Here is a 16,864-nt window from a genome sequence, read left to right as displayed (position 1 = left end):
ACACACACACCTACAAACACACATACGCACACATACACCTAAACACACACACACCTACAAACACACACACACCTACACACTCATACCTGCACACAGACACAAACACACACGCCTACATAAACACACATATACACTCGTGATTGCGAAAAACATAATTTGATTTCTAGATGTTTTTTTTTTTTTTTTTTTTTTTCATTTTGTGAAATCGATGCATTTAATAGGGAAACTGAAGACTGCCCAAAATCAAAAACCATGTTTAACTCAATTTGTTAATTTTTGGGCGCATGCCACTATCACTCGAACCCACCGGATTAATCTTCTGCTACGCTTACTCATTTCAAACTCCTCGCCCTCTCTTTCCCGGATAATCCAATGCAAATATTTCTTTCCGACTCCACTACATTTCAACCGAATGTAAAACAAATCCGACGAAACAAAGAAGTTCCCCGGAAGAAAACAAAAATATTAAAAGAACTCCATTTTCTCCTCGAAATAATCCCCCTACATGATTACACTCCGAGCAGAAAGGAGCTGAAACTCCGTGGAATATCACAGATTTCTTGAGAAGTCCATATAGAGATTCCTCCATGTTTTATCTATTTGGATTTAAAAGTCCATTCCACCCTAATAGTTCAATCAGGGGACTGGTTTTGAGAGCGTAGGAGAAACATTACCGAGGTTTGATGGGATGATAGAATAAAATTCGATGCTTCAACGGAATGAACTGCAAATTTTTCGCATAAATAAACACCTAATGATTTTTTTTTACATGGAAAGACTGATTTTACATGTGTTAATAGCTTTATTAATACTACTAGCTACATCGCCCGGCTTTGCACGGTCCACCTCGAAAATAAAAGTTATGTCAAGTGACGCGTGTTCAACAATCAGGCTTGAACAAAAAAAATCAGTAAAATTTTGAGGCAGATTTCCGAAAAATAACCAAAAAGTAAACATTTTAAATCCCCCGATTACAGGAGAAGCCTTTAAAACAAAATCCAGAATTTTATTTGCTCATGTTCGAGACAAAAAATTGCAACAGATCAATTGTCTCAATAATTTTCTTCACATTATAAATTTTAATAAAACCATTGTTGCGGAAAGTTGAGATGAAGCACTGAATAATTATTTAAATGGAGGAAAGCCTTCGAAAAATAGGGATTTTATGTCGAAATCTGAGTGTCATAATTAGTAGTTTTTAATTTATATATCCACTAATTGTTATTGGAGGATTATGTTAAATAGCCAAACATAAAGACGGGAAGATGACGAATCCATCGATACCTGGTTCGATGGTCAGTTCACTGTCGTTCGTTTAGAAGAAACTTGGACATAGATACATACATAAATACACACGCTCAGTTTTTAATTACATAAAATTTTTATTGCTTGACAGTTTCTCACCCAAAAAATTAAAATAAATCTCTAATACCTCAATCATAGTATTGAATTTGAGAGTGTAAGAGAAACATTACCAAGATTTAGTGGGATCCTCATGTAAATAATAGCCGATGATCGAGTAACCCGCGACTTTCAACAATGAAACTCGCGCCACGGCATGACAATTTGATAATATGTTTTGGCAATGTTCAAAATGCAGGGAAAGGCTTTATTGTGGCAAGGCTGAACTCGATCCGGCAACTTAACAGTTTTACTGGTAAAACTGTCATTTTAGGGGAATGAAGAAGCGAAAGAATGGTCAACAATGAACGCTACCTACTGGAGTTAAGGGTTAATCCACTGGAGTTAGGGTTACCATCTCAACTATCAAATACCATCAAACAGGCAATGGCTTCGTTCAAATGTAGAAGCAATTTTCATCCGTCATACCTTGACGCCCGAATTTCTAGTAATAAAATAAATTTCGCTGTTTTCACGAAATTAAGTGAAATTTTTTCATATAAACAAACAGCTAATGATTTTTTTTTAAATAAATACATAAAAAGATATTTTCCTTGTATATCGTACGCTGTTTGATGTCATCATCAGTTGTGATTGCAATACCGATATTTCGAGCTATTTTGCCATTTCGTAATACCGGTGTTTGCTGAGGTAAAACACAGATATTTTCGGAATAAGATGCAGGCAATAAATATTTTTTTATGAATGAGTTTTTAGTTTGACTTATTAGATACCTACTGTTTGGCGTGTGACTTTGCTAGTGTCTCATTGAAAACAATCTATTGGCGTCAATTTGGCTTCAAAAATACGAACTAATAGAAAAACACTAAATAAAAGTAGATGAAACAATACAAAATTATACTTTCATCTTTGGTGTGATGAATTGCATTTTTTCGCGTAATGTGAAATATTGTTAATGATTAAAAATAATGTGCTTTAAAGGAAACTTCAGTAGCTAATCAAGAGTTCCCCGAACTTAGATATTTGGAAGGGAAATTCTCATTCTACCGAATGAAACTCCGAATTTTACAAACGAAAAAATAGGAGCAAACATACATTCTTTCACGTAATAAAAACATACATTTGACATTATTTAATATTTTTTTAACTGAAAATTTTGCAATATTGATTCTAAAAATGTCTCAAATCGTCAGACGAAATTTTCCGAGTAAGAACTTTTTTTGGGAAGTCACATTGACCTCCAACCCGGGCTCTCCTATGACCAGTACGCTTGTAAGTACGTATGCAAATGCAGATAAAACTACAGAGAAATATGTGTGTAACGATACTGTCTGTAACAATAAACCTGTCTATAGCATAATTTTCCATCATCCCAGGAAATGTCAGCATAAATAAATAATCAAACTGTGTATAACGATAACTTGCCTATAACAATATTTTTTTAGGTCTCAACAGTATCGTGTTAGACAGGTTTTACTGTATTTAGGACTCATTCCTGGGCAAAGAAAATGGAAATTTTGGTCGAAATTTGGGCCCTCCGTAGTTTCGTGGTAAAAGCTTCGTTGAGGGTCCGATTCCTGCCGGTGCACTGTGGGGCGAAAACGCCAAAAAGCACTTAAAAGTGTTTTTAAATCTCTCTCGCTTGTTTGTTTACTCAGGCATGTTATCTTCTATACATATAATAAAATAAGATGTTTGTGTGTGTGTGTGTGGCGCGCTTTCCGGGAAAACGGCAAGGCCTAGAAAGATGAAATTTGGTATACAGGTGTAATTTTTGCTGAAGTTGTGCACCTCGGGCTTCGATTTTTCATATTTTAATTAGAAAAAAAGTTATTTAATGTTTTATGTGTTTTTTTGCACTTTTGAGTACTTTTTACCTCACAGACCTCGAACCAATTGCATCATACAAATGTTTTTTGTACTATAGTGTAGGAAATTTAATTTTAAATATGATGAATGAAAAAATTTTGAAGCTAGAGCAATTTTTGTATTCTTTATAAATTTTTGAAAAAACCTTTATTTTGCATTTTTTTCTGGGTTTAATTTTTTTCGAAACCCATCCTGCAAAAAGTATTGCACCCTCAATTCTAAAAGTTTAGTTGGTAATAGTAAAAACATTCTGCCCCCTTCAGAAGAAAAAAGTTTTTAAAAATACGCAATAGTTGTTTTTTTTTTTACAATTTTTTTAATGGCAGAACACAATGCGAGCTGTTCGCTAGCCGGATAAATTCCGAATTTATCTCATCACGTGATCCACCTGAAATCGTTTGCCTTCTCTTTACCTTTTTTTTTTTTAGTTTTTTATCTTTTTGCAAGCGCTAATTTTTGAACACTACGGGGAACATAGAGCCCTTTTTTTTTTTTTGGCGGGCTATTTTGATTAAATAAATAAAGCCCGTGATCTTTTGCATGATCTTTGTTTTTGTTACGGATTCGCAGTTAGGTTGGGTAGATACAGAGATAGATAGAGTTTGAGTGGACAAAAAATGTTTTTGTTTTCGAATTAATACTTATTTTAAAAAAAAAAAGATTGTACTGTCAGGAGGTAGATATGCCTAGATCGTATAGCTTGATAGACAAATATAAAGGTCGATATAGTAGATGGACAGCAAGAAAGAGGCATGCCCGTCATTTAAGGAATTTCAACGGGGTGTCAATACCCCCCTCCCCACCCACACCATGACTTTGAAGGAACAATGTTTTCACATAAAAATGGAAGTGCTTTTCGTTATTTTTCTACAAAATTTGCATGAAGAGTACGTCGTTTGTGTCTCCCCTCCTCCTCCTTTAAAAATATTCCAAACGACGGAACTAAAGATAGATATAGAAAATACTTTATTCAAACTACGAATGATATAGATAGATATAGATTGATTGATACCGCCACGAAATTTGTTTAAGCAGCCGCCGAAGGCGGCAACATTGGCGTAAAAAGGCGAATGATAATATTGATATATAGAGAAACACATTGATTAATACCGTCGCTAAATTGTCTAAGCAGCCGCCGAAGGCGGCAACCCTGGCGCAAAAAGGCGAATGGCGTAAAAAGGCGGACCAGCTGGTCGCCGCAGGCGGCTAGTAATAAATATTTCTTGATTTGTTTGGGGTCAAAGTCCAAAGTTCGCAGGTTTACGCAGCTAATTTATTTTCAGGATCTTTCTACAGACCATTGATGACTAATTAATATTAATTTCTAAGAGGACATAAAAGGACATTTTTTGTAGAGCGTTTTGAAAAAAGAAATAACTTTGAATTTCCCAATTTTCGGTGCTGATCAAAACCAATTATCTGTTTGAATGTTCGATTATTCTTTTTTTTTTTTTTTTTTTTTTTTTTTGTTCTTTTAGTATCGTCGGATACGAGAGAAATTAAATATACCCGCCATTAATAAGAAAAAATATATATAGATTGCTTCAAAGCAATTTGTTTAAATCCCCTTCATTCATGGTTCTTCATCTTCTAAAGGCTATCTTTAGCTTTGTAGTGGACAAAGGGCTCTAAAATTACAGTTCTGATTGCCTAAGATATAAGCCTGTGCAAATATATTAATCCGCAATTGGTTGAATATAGAAAAAATAATACCCTTTTAAGCGGTTTTTGTCGCTTTCGCCTTACTGTGCGGTGCCCTGGGTGTCATTTCCTTCTCTTGTGTTTAAATCTTTCCTGTGTGCCCCCGGAGGCAAAGTGTTTTATCCGCAGTCCTCTATGAATGTGAAACTTTTTAGTTTATGTATAAATAAATCTATGTAAATAAAACAGAGAATATATGAGGCAGTGAGAAGCAAAGGGGTGTAAGTGGACATTTTCAAGTTTTGAGTAAAACACGTATAAAAATAACATCCTAGGTAGGCTTCCATTGATTTTTTTTAAATCACGCTATATAGCCGCAACTACCAGGGCAGCTAGTACTATCTCTTGCCCCAAGACAAAGGAGAGGTTCACCTACCATGAGTACTGGCTATCTCCAAATTTTTAATTTTGCCACTGGCATCCCTTTGCCTCTCACTCTCTCATATATGAATGATATGTTCCCTATACAAATCCACAGTTTACGTCGGATCTCGTTCAAATTTGACGGGGAGGTATTTGGGCACCCGAGAGAGAATGTATGGATTTCTCGAGAGCCGGAATTTAACCGAACCGTTCGAATTTTAATATTAGGATCCGAAAATGGCTTTAAACAGCTCTTTCTACGCGAAATAATTATCCGATTGTCCTGAATTTAGTCTCATTCGAAAGTCTCCAAAAAATACCTCCGAAGTAGATTTACTTCTTTTGATTTCCAAAAAAAGAAACCCAAAGCTTTAAAATCACCAAGAGAAAAGTTACAAGCATTTTTACGCAATGGAAGACCATTATTAAATGTCTGCCGCGAGCTCACTTTTAATTAACGTAAATAAAATCAAGGAGAAGAAAGATCCGTTGAAATTTTTATTCTTGATTGCGTACAAATAAATTTTTGCTTTTGTATTGAAGTAAAAATTTCCCTATCTGGTTATTTCTTGGCCTTTTTTTTTTTTTTTTCTTTTTGTATTGGCATTAGAAGATAATCAGGGATTTTAGTTGTATTAAAGGAGGATTGTGTCGAGTAATTTTACCGCATTTTATTTTTCTATTATTTAAGCATAATTGTTGAACAGGGGCGGCAAATAGGGGGAGCAAGAAGAGGCGTTTACACCCCCAAATATTTTGCGCAAAATATTAAGAAATCAGGAAATTCAATTTACCTAACGCGCAAATCAGTGATCATATGCAATAGGAAGTAAAAAAAAAAAATCTGCAGATGATCTTTAGTAAAAGTTGATGAAACTCGAGACCTGTCCAGTCCAGCCACGAGCAAGTGTTTTTCGCTATTTGGATAAAAACTTTGAAATTCATGAATCATTTCCAGAACTTTCATAATAAAAAAATAGATGGAGAATAAATTTGTTTCAACTAAAGAAGATATTTCCTCATATGGTTTATATGCCTCATACTTGTAAGTGCAGTGTTAAGATGATGCTTCTGCTTCCAATGTGAAAGGGCAGTGCAGTGTGACTGGCCCGATTTTTACGAGAAGTTTCTTGGTATTTTGAGTTCATTGTTGCGCTCATATTTTAAATATACGTTCAATTAGTGAGTGAACATTGATTCCTCCTGTTAAGACGCATATTTAGCAGTTCAGTACATTGTATACTTTTATGGAAACTTCTTACAAAAGACACGCTATTTTTGAAAAATATTCGTGCATCAACAGATACTTTTGCTGGATGAGGTACAAAATAGTCTTCAAAAGTTAAAGCTAGAACTCTTGATCAAGCTCCTATTAAGAGCTTCTTGTTAATTTGGATTTATTGGACATATTAAAAAATAAATAAATAAAAAAGTGACAAATCCACATGATGATGCAAAGTCAAATGATTGACTCAATATTGTATCAAATAATAGATTCATTCAGTTTCTAATGAAATTAACACAAGATTTAGTGATAAATCTAAGTTCAATATTATATGTGCAGGTTATTGAACAAGATAAATAAAATATTTCAGTTACAAGTAAAAGTTGTTGAACGAAGCAAAAAGAATTGTTTTGCGAAGAGCCAGTGTACTTCAGTGATGAAAAATGAAGACTAGAGCACAAATTTTAAACTTGCATGGGTTTTTTTTTAAGAGAAAAATTTTAAAGATGCGTTTTCTAACATGACTTTGTAGCTTCAATTATTTTTTCACCGATTCCAATCAACTCAGCTAACTGAAAGATCATTTTCGTGTCTCAGAAGGTTAGAGATTTTTTTTTTTTTTTTTTTTTTTTTTTTTTTTTTGTGCATGATGGGACAAGCGAGACTTTCATCTTCAGCTATACTGCCAAGAGTATGCCGCTGGATATTGACGGAATATAGTATCAAGATTTCCTCTTCTTCTGGATTCTAAAAATCGTGCATTAAAAATTTACTTTAGAAACGGTAGTATCAAGATCTTCTCTGTTATAGCTGACTATAAAATAAATTAAAAGTGTGGATATTAAAATTTGAATTTCTTTAATGACCGTACTTAAAAAAAATGTACTCGCATTTTATTCCACACTGAGAAAATTCATGTTTAAAAAACTCGACCCCCCAAATGAAATGTTGAAATGCCGCCCCTGTTGTTGAATATGCATCACTTGACATAACTTTTATTTTCGAGGTAGACCGTGCAAAGCCAGGCAATGCAGGTGGTAAATAAATAAAATAGGTCGAAATTTGAGCAAAACGATTTCTCGTGAACCAAATACTTCCTATATTTCGAAGAAGCGAAGAAAAAAACTAATTGCACTTAAGTAAAAAAAAAAAAAAATCTCACATTTAACGCAAATGTCCTCAGAAGAAACCCTATATTAAATGATTTTGTTGCTTCTCTTTGAAGCTCAATACACAGCAAAGACCAGAAGATTTAGCACTGTTTACATCAAATAAACGTAGTACGATTACGGAATAAAGAACGAAAGAGAATGAAACTTTTTCCTTCCCTTGACTTTTTATTCGCATCAAGTGTCAAACTGCTCGTTTAATTAACGCTATAAAAAGGTGTTTTTATGAATGTTGAGAGAATACAGAAATCACAATAGTTGCACACTTCGAGCTTTGGGGAGGCAAATGCGTTGGGAAGGCAAAAATGACGTCATACTTTTAGTTGTATGCGATAGATTAGATTTACGAAGTCGAGATTTATACCGAATCGTAAAGCTTGGTGCGAACAATGTGTAGCTAACTGTGAGGAACATATTTTCGTACGCTAGTTTATTCGGGAGTAGAATTTAATAATTGGATTATAAATTATGCTAGTTCTGTACGTGGAAATTCGTAAGAGCTTTCAGTGGAAAAGCTATTGAAAGCATGCATAATGTTGTCTCTTCGTAACGCTTACTATCTAAAAGCGGATTGCATATTTTAGTTGTATTTTTCAGTTGAATAAGATAAACAAATATTTTGAAAAAAAATATTTAATCCGGGTAGGAAAAACTTTCAGTGTAAGTTGTTTTTGCTACAAAGTTGAAAGTAAGACTAAAAAAGAGTGCATAACAACACATTACAAGCAGCCTTTTTTTACATTTCATATTTAAATCAAATAGTTGTAAATATCCCCCAATAGAAGAATCATAATGTTTTAATTTTACTTTATTTAATTATTTATTTACTTACTTATATATCTACCAGCGGTACTCCCACGGCTTTGCTCGTAGTATAAAATTAAAAGCTCATTTGGTTCGCCTGTATATTTACAAATAATGGATGATGAATTTCTCGCCTATTTGCTTTATTAATTTGATTAATTTGCTCGCCCATGTTACGGTTCCACGTTATGATAATTTGGCCATTTACGCGTCTATGCTACCATAATTTGCTCGATTAACTCGATTAAATGTTCTTAAAATTGAAATAGAAGAAGAACAAAATCGAACTTTCGTAAAATCGCTTCCAGGTGCGCACTCCCATACTACAAACTAATTTCTTGCCGAATTTCATAAAAATCGGCCGAACGGTCTAGGTGCTATTCGCGTCACGGACATCCAGACAGAGATCCTGACATTCAGCTTTATTATTAGTAAAAGGATGTTCATGTCGCGATCAAGGTTAGCCTTGAACTTTTATTTTTTGAACTTTTCCTTTCGCCCACCGCTTTCCTGATTTGAAGTGAACTGATTGAGATAAGAAATAAATAGAATCGTTAGAACAACGAAAATGATTTTTTAATACAGTCCGATTTGCAAAGCTTGTTCTTTGAATTTGTAAATATTGTTAATATATTGAATTTTTTTTTAGTTTGATAGTACTGTGATTTTTTTAGTCAATTTTAGTAACTCTCCATGAAGTCAAAAGATGCAAACGCCCAGAAAGAATCGGAAAATGGTAAGATTTTTACCTTGAAATTTAAACTCAAGATACCGATTATTACAGTTCAGAGCAATCAAGATTGCTTATTATCATGACCTGAATTTAACCTCACCTTCTATATCTATATCCTTTGCGATTGGCAAATTTAGCACCTCAGTGTCATTTGTATCTTTGACAGTGAGACTCATTCTCTGGAATTATATACTATCTTCAATTACTTTTATTGCGTGCATTAATAAAAATGTTCATTTTTAATACACGCAATTAGAAATATTGCGTAGCTTACTAAAAATGTTTATTTTGATATACATAATATTTTTGATGCTGGCGACCTTCCCCGATTTGAAACGACAGTTTCCTATAATTTGCTAAAATCTCAAGTATAAAAATCTCCCAAATCACTGGCACTCTAATTTAACTTCAAATGATTTTGGTGATCGAATGCAGAGTTGTTGTGCAACAAATTTATTTTACAATTTTAATCTAACTGTAAACAGCATTAGATCTGGGTGGTACTCCAAAAACCTGACATTTTCCAATCAAATATTTAAAAAAAAATGCTTCGAAAAATCTGAAAAATATTTTACTTACTCTTTTATTGGAACTTATTACAGGGAAAATGGAGAGAACTAACTCACTTTAACTATGCTACAGCTCAAAACAGGGGATCAAATTTTCACACACCAGGAAAGTGACAAGGAGTAAGTTTCATCGAAGGTTATCAAAAATTAATTATGATGGAGAAATAACGGTAACCTAAACGAATTTCAACAATTTTTGTATAGGCGACGACTCGTCAGCGGTCGTTCGCAGGTTTGCAACATTTGCTTGCAATCATTCAGTGTGATTCATGATAAAAACAGATTATTTGCGAACGACCCCTCACAACTCTTCGCCTAGCCAAGAATTGTTGAAATTCGACGCATTAAACCGCTGATAACTTTCTGAATTTTTAAGGTATTGAACTGGAATTTCATTATGAGTTGAAGAATCTAGTTGGGTTTTAGACTGTGAAAGTTATAAATTGCTATCTTTCGCACATGCGCATTGAAAAATTAATTGCTTTAAATGTTCATAGTTTAAAAAATTCTCCACATTTTAGCTTCAAATTTCCGTATTATGCCTCTCTTGTATGCTATCAAGTTTTTTGAAAGTTTGGTAAACTGTGATGGAAAACTTTGCATGTTATGAGCCAAAAAACCTTCAAATAAAATTCGTAGTTTTGAAAGAAATGCTCATATCTTCGTAAATATCGTGATACTTTGCATGTATGCAAAGTAATTGAATTTACTTTGTAAAGTATGTAAAAAAAAACATAGTAAGCTAACTATTTTCAGAAATTTACAGCTTATTCTCAGCTATTTACGATTAATGATGATCAAAAAACATTTTTGTTTTCCTCAATTCGTTACTGATCCCCGAAACACGTAGGTGATGTAACTTTTATTAGAAAATGACAGCTATTACGATGAATGATGATCAGAAATATTTTTGTTTTCCTCAATTTGTTACTGATCCCCGAAACATGTAGGTGATGTAACTTTTATTGGAAAATGACAGCTATTTACGATGAATGGTGATCAAAAAACATTTTTAATTTCCTCAAGTTGTTACTGATTCCCGAAACACGTAGGTGATGTAACTTTTATTGAAAAATGACAGCTATTTACGATGAATGATGATCAAAAAATATTTTTGTTTTCCTCAATTTGTTACTCATTCCCGAAACACATAGGTGATGCAATTTCTATTGGAAAATGACAGCTGAAATATACCTTTTATGTGACAAAAGTTACAAAGCAACTGGTCTCTTTTTTCTTGAGTAATCCTTAAAAATGTGAATTTTTGAAAGTGTGCGAATACTTTTGGTCATATAGTGTATATAAAAGAGGATAGCGCGAACATCGGCAGAAAAAAAGGTTGGCCACTACTATTCTTAGAGCATAAACCAAGCTCCCGTTTTGGTCCTCTATTTTATTTTCAAATTTTCGAGCGGTTTAATCGAAGAATTGCTGCCCAACGGAAAACCAAATATTTTCGCTTCCTCTCTCGAAAACGTGTTCTTTTTAAACCGCCGGTTCATATATGGAACGAAAAATAAAATTTTTACTTCCCCATTCTGAAACTCTTTCCCTGGTTAGTCAATAAATTTACTCCCGGGGAAGGAGAAAAGTATTCAAGCTTCGGTGAGAAAAGGGAGAAACCTTTTAGCCTTCAAAAATATATTTACCAGAGAAAAAATTTTATAGGAAAAATAGTTTCCTTCTTTATTGCCCAGGAACGGAAATAGTGACATGTTTTCCAAACGAAGCCGTGGCGTCCATTTTTCTTTAAAGATTTGGAAGAGATATCCTTCACTTTTAGTTTCCTCTGAAAAAATCATTTCAAATGGTAACAAAAAAAAGGTCATTTTGGAAGATTTTTATACTGCTATTTCTTCGAAAACGGTTTTAAGCTGTAATATTTGGAAGTATATCGCTCGTTTGGAACAAGAAATTAAAAATGTTAGTACGTCTATAAAATTGGAATACGCGGTTGAAGTCTTAGATGCTATATTGGGTTTGTATCAAACAAAAAATATCGCCTTTATGGTAATTTGAAAATTTGGAGAAAAAAGAAAGTAGGGTAGAGAGCTATTAGTGAATGAAGAACACCCACACCCCCAGAGAATGAGCTGATGGTAATTTGTTCTAAAAAAGAAGTTAGCGAAAGTTTTTTTCTTTGATGAATTGGCAACAAAATAACTTCTATTCCAAAAAGGTAATAAGCAGAATTTTGGGCCTCCGTGGGTCTATGGTAGAAGCTTCGTCTTCTAAGCTGGAGGTCGTGGGTTCGATTCTCGCCGGTGCCTTTGATGTTATTTTCTTCCGTGTGTTGTAAATCTTTACTGTGTGTGTCCGGAGGCAAGGCACTTGGGACGCAGTCCTCTATATATGTGAAACTGTTTAAATTCTAAATAAATAAAATATTAAAATTAAAAAAAAAAAAATTTTTTTTTAAATAATTTGAATTTTTTGCATCTTGAATTCAAATTATGATTTTCGCAATCACGAGCGTGTGTGTGTATGTATGCGCGTGTGTGTTTGTGTAGGTGCATGTGGTGTGGGTGCGTGCGTGCTTGTGTATGCAAGCATGATTGTGCATGTTGTGTACGCAGTGCTGTGTGTGCATGTATGCATGTGTACACGTGTTGTGTATGCAGTGTTGTGTGTGTACGCGCGTGTGTGCAGGCGTTCGTGTGTGTGTGTGTGTGTGTGTGTAGGAGTGTGTGTTTGTGTGTGTAGGTGTTAGAGTTTGTATACGCGTGTGTGTGTATGTGTGTGTAGGGTATGGGTGTAACATGGAGACGGTTTCCGCTATAGGAGCAGCATCGTGAGGTCGACGGTGGTGCTGGCAGAGGGTGCTGGTGGGAAAATTTAATGATAGCACGCCAAAACAGTCACATGAGAACAAAAAGCAATCGTGATTGCTCAAAAAAAAAAAAAAAAAAAAAAAACAGAATTTTTTTGGATCCGAACTTTTTCATCCTGCAAGAATCATTTTGCATCGATTACTGTAAGAGACCAAAATTGGGGAATGCCAACATTCACCAGTGATTTACCGGAAAACCTCTGTCTTTGGCCGATGTCTTTGCACTGTGACTGTGAACATTCGTTGGTGAATGTCGACATTTACCATGATTCGGTCTTTTACAGTAACACATATACATATCATTTGATTTTAATGCAAACATGTATAATCCTGATAATCCTTAACCCTTCCCATACTCTCTTCCAAAATCCAAAAAGAAATTTCAGGCTGCGATCAATCCCAAGACCGCATTGAAAATCACTCCTTCGAGAAAACAACAATTGTTTTACTTTCATTTCGCGTTTGGAAGATCTCTCAAAGCTGCATATGAAATCAAACTTTTACACCGCATTTGCATATTAAAGCCGTTATGAGGTATAAGCAGCAAATGAAACGCCTTTCCAAAGCTTTTCTCGTATTTTCAGAAATGTACTGCCCCATATGCTTTGTTTTTCTTCCCGTTTAATTTTTGTGCCCTATAAATTGACATATGCATTATATTATGTGCAGTTATATTTACGCGAGAAAACGAAACGTTATTTTGCATATTCAAGTTTTGCGAGCCGAAATCTGATATATAAGCAGCTTTCGTCACATCGAGTTCGAAAAGTTAATCCGCTGAAATATTTAATCATAAATATTCATAAAATGCATTTTAGCTCGACTGAATTTCCCTGTCATATAGCTTTTGGAATTAGTACTGAAAGTAGTTGTAAACCTGAAGAATGGATAAATAAGGAGTAATTTGAGATTACTTTCTGAGTGAAATTAATCTTGCTGTACTTTTTTCCCCCTGTATATATATATATATATGTGTGTGTGTGTGTGTGTGTTATTGCAAAAGTCTTAAATCTGAGAAATGTCGACTGTAGCCGATCAATCGCTGAATATCAAAAGCCGCATTTCAAAGACATTGACGAATTCCGGTAATCACCGGTGAAAGTCAGCCCCCCCCCCCCCCCGAAACTCGACCCCCTTCGGTGTTTAATTTTAACAGCACCTGGCAGTGTCATATTGCTGTCATTAGGATCTGCGTAGCCGTCACAATGCTGCAGAATTAGGTTTGCTCCAACTATAGACTAGTTGTAAAGAATTAAAAGCGTCATTTGGCGACCTCAAACACGTGTTTGGCTGGGACAGGGACAAAATGGTGCCAAGCAAACGGTGGTACCGAATACGATTGGTTTCCTAAGAAGTAAAGAAATAAACTTCTTCATCCGGTAACCTAAAGATTAGTTAATTATATGCCCGGTAGCAGAAACAGCGCGACGCTGCAACGCCCGTCGCAGAGTTTCCAGGAGGTATGCAGACAATTTCAGAATTGGAATTTTTTTTATTTTTTTTTCCGCTTTCTGCACGAATTTCCGGATTTCTCAAACTTCTTTACTAATAATAAAGCAGAAAGTCTCTCTGTCCGGAGGATGTCTGTAGGATGTCTGTAGGATGTCTGTAGGATATCTGTAGGATGTCTGTGACGCGCATAGCGCCTAAACCGTTCTGCCGATTTTCATGAAATTTGGCACAAAGTTAGTATGTAGCATGGGGATGTGCACCTCGAAGCGATTTTTCGAAAATTCGATGTGGTTTTTTTTTATTCAAATTTTAAGAAAAAAAACTATCATAAATTACGAAATTATCATAACGTGGAATCGTACCATGGGCGCAAGCCAATGGGTGAAATACGAAATTATCATAACGTGGAACTGTAACGTCGGTACAAGCCAATTGTCGAGAAAATTCACCATACATTATTTGTAAATATATACAAGCGAATCAAAAGACCTTTAATTTTTCTATTACGGGCGAAGCCGTGCGGGTGCCACTAGTAAAGCATAAAAGTAGAGTTGGAAGTGAAATAGAAAAGAAATTAAAAACAAAAAAAGGATCCTAACTCTGTGCAAGAGTCCTGAGTTACCTGTATCTCATCCTTTTTGAAGATTTTTAGCCTTCATTTTACTCGTATTTTTTCAAGTTACCATTTTATTTCAAAGCATTCCTTTTTGTTCATTCATAGAAAGTGTTGACGACTAGTTTAATTCTGGTCGACCTTGAAGACTATTTTTTTGGGATTTTGAATCTCCGTCGCAGACTGCTGCAAAAAGTCTGCTACCGGGAAAGGATACAGCTGCCTATGAGCTAAATATTTTACCTCTTGTAGACCCTTTATTCAATTTAATAAATTAGAACTTCCAAAATAACACTCATAATGGGGTCGTTTCCAAAATTTTAAAAGTATTTTTTTTTCTGAAAGAGCATGTTTAAAAACATAGGATCTGACCATTTTTCAAATACTTTGTTTAAGTTTAATATTTTTAAAAAATTACTTAAATCGGCTTGCTTTCATTGTTTATACTTCTGCCGATGACATCACAAATGATGAAATGGCGTTCAGTGTTGCCATTCACAGAACAAAATATTTAATTCGCATCTTTACTCGCATATATTCGCTACGATATGGTTGATAGCAAGCGTAGAGCGCAGTTTTAATTCACTTCTTGATTATTATAACGTGGAAACGCGATAGAAAGATGCGCCAAAGTGCATCATTTGTGACGTCATCAAGACCACGCCTTGTTTGAAAAATCGGATGTTTTAAAAAATTAATTAAAAAATAACTGTTGGGAAAATGAAAGAATTTTCTGGATCTATGTTTTGTTTTTGCTTATTCTATCAATTTCAGTGACAATAAATACTACTTTTGACTGATTGAAACAACCCCATTTCATCACAATACATATTATTCTTATTTGTAGAACGGTCCGTCGTAGAAAGAAGCGTAAAATGAAATTAATGAAGCTTTCAGTGGCAAAATATTTACGTAATTAAATAGTCACATATAAGTGAGGAGCATCTGCCATGTCTTCTTCCTTATTGAAATAAATATCGTTCTCACTATTCTAAGATCACGGAAAAGATGATAGATTTGATGAGTAAATTATACTTTAAAGCGAAATTCATAGCTAATTAAAGCTGAGAGTGAAATGTAAATAAGCAAAAATGAAAATGTGGTACTTTTCCTATCGATGCATGCTAGATTTTCTTGACGTCGTATAGGCGCATTTTAACGAAAAATATGTGTCGTGTCTGATTTGGCTCGAAACTACCTTTCTTTTACAGAACCATACATTATGGTTCAATTTTATTTTCCATTAGGCTATTGTTACAGTCTTTACTCCCACCTACTCAATCAGGGAATTTCAAATAGACAGGGTGAAATATATTTCTGTTTGTGATTTCTTTTTCCTTTATTTTATACTAGGAAAAATATCCGGCGTTGCCTGGGTCAGAAATAATTGTGAGAAACAATCGCTACTTTCATTCGCTTTCTATTTTGACTAAAAGAACTCGAAACACACCGCTTTGACGTGATTGAAAATCGAGATTCTTCCTTATCCATAAAAATAAAATAGCAATAAGTATAAAGAACGAAATAGTATTCAGTTAGAAACGAAAGCACAGCATTTAAGCATATAATAATTAAAAGAATTTCCAAAACATGAACTAACAAAAACAAAGATCACCAAAAAGTGTAAAAAGTAGAGTTTCCAAATATTTAAATAACTTTAAATTTATGTTTGCTCCGGCGAAGCCTTGATTCAAAATTTTCACTATGATTACTTTTAGTATTGCCGTTGTAAGGCAACGAATTTTGGTCACAATGGGTTTTATATTTAATCATTTAATGGGGAAATTACATGAAATTTACTGTTTTCCATCATAGCTTTTTAAACTAAGATTTTTAGGAATAAATTATAGCCTATGTTTCTTCCCGAGAATGTAGCTATCTATGGTGAAAAAAAGGTTAAAATCGGTCCAGTAGTTTTGAAGTTTACCCTGGACATAATTACATACAGAAGTAGCCATTTATGTATATAGATGTGAAATGCATATTTGTAAAAAAATATTTCCCTGATTGAAATAAAATAAAATGAATTGAATTGAATTGAATTGAATAAGAGAGTAGCCGGATGTTCGCCAAGTCAAATAAAAAAAATCGAAGAAATTGCTAATTATATTGACATAACATTATTTCTTGTTTCAGTAGGGACTCATTAATCGGGACTAATAGGAGATTAGAAT

This window comes from Uloborus diversus, chromosome 1 (genome assembly GCF_026930045.1).
Source record: "Uloborus diversus isolate 005 chromosome 1, Udiv.v.3.1, whole genome shotgun sequence".
Lineage (NCBI taxonomy): Eukaryota > Metazoa > Arthropoda > Arachnida > Araneae > Uloboridae > Uloborus > Uloborus diversus.
The sequence above is the reverse complement of the archived record's forward strand: the minus strand, read 5'-3'. Positions refer to the sequence as shown.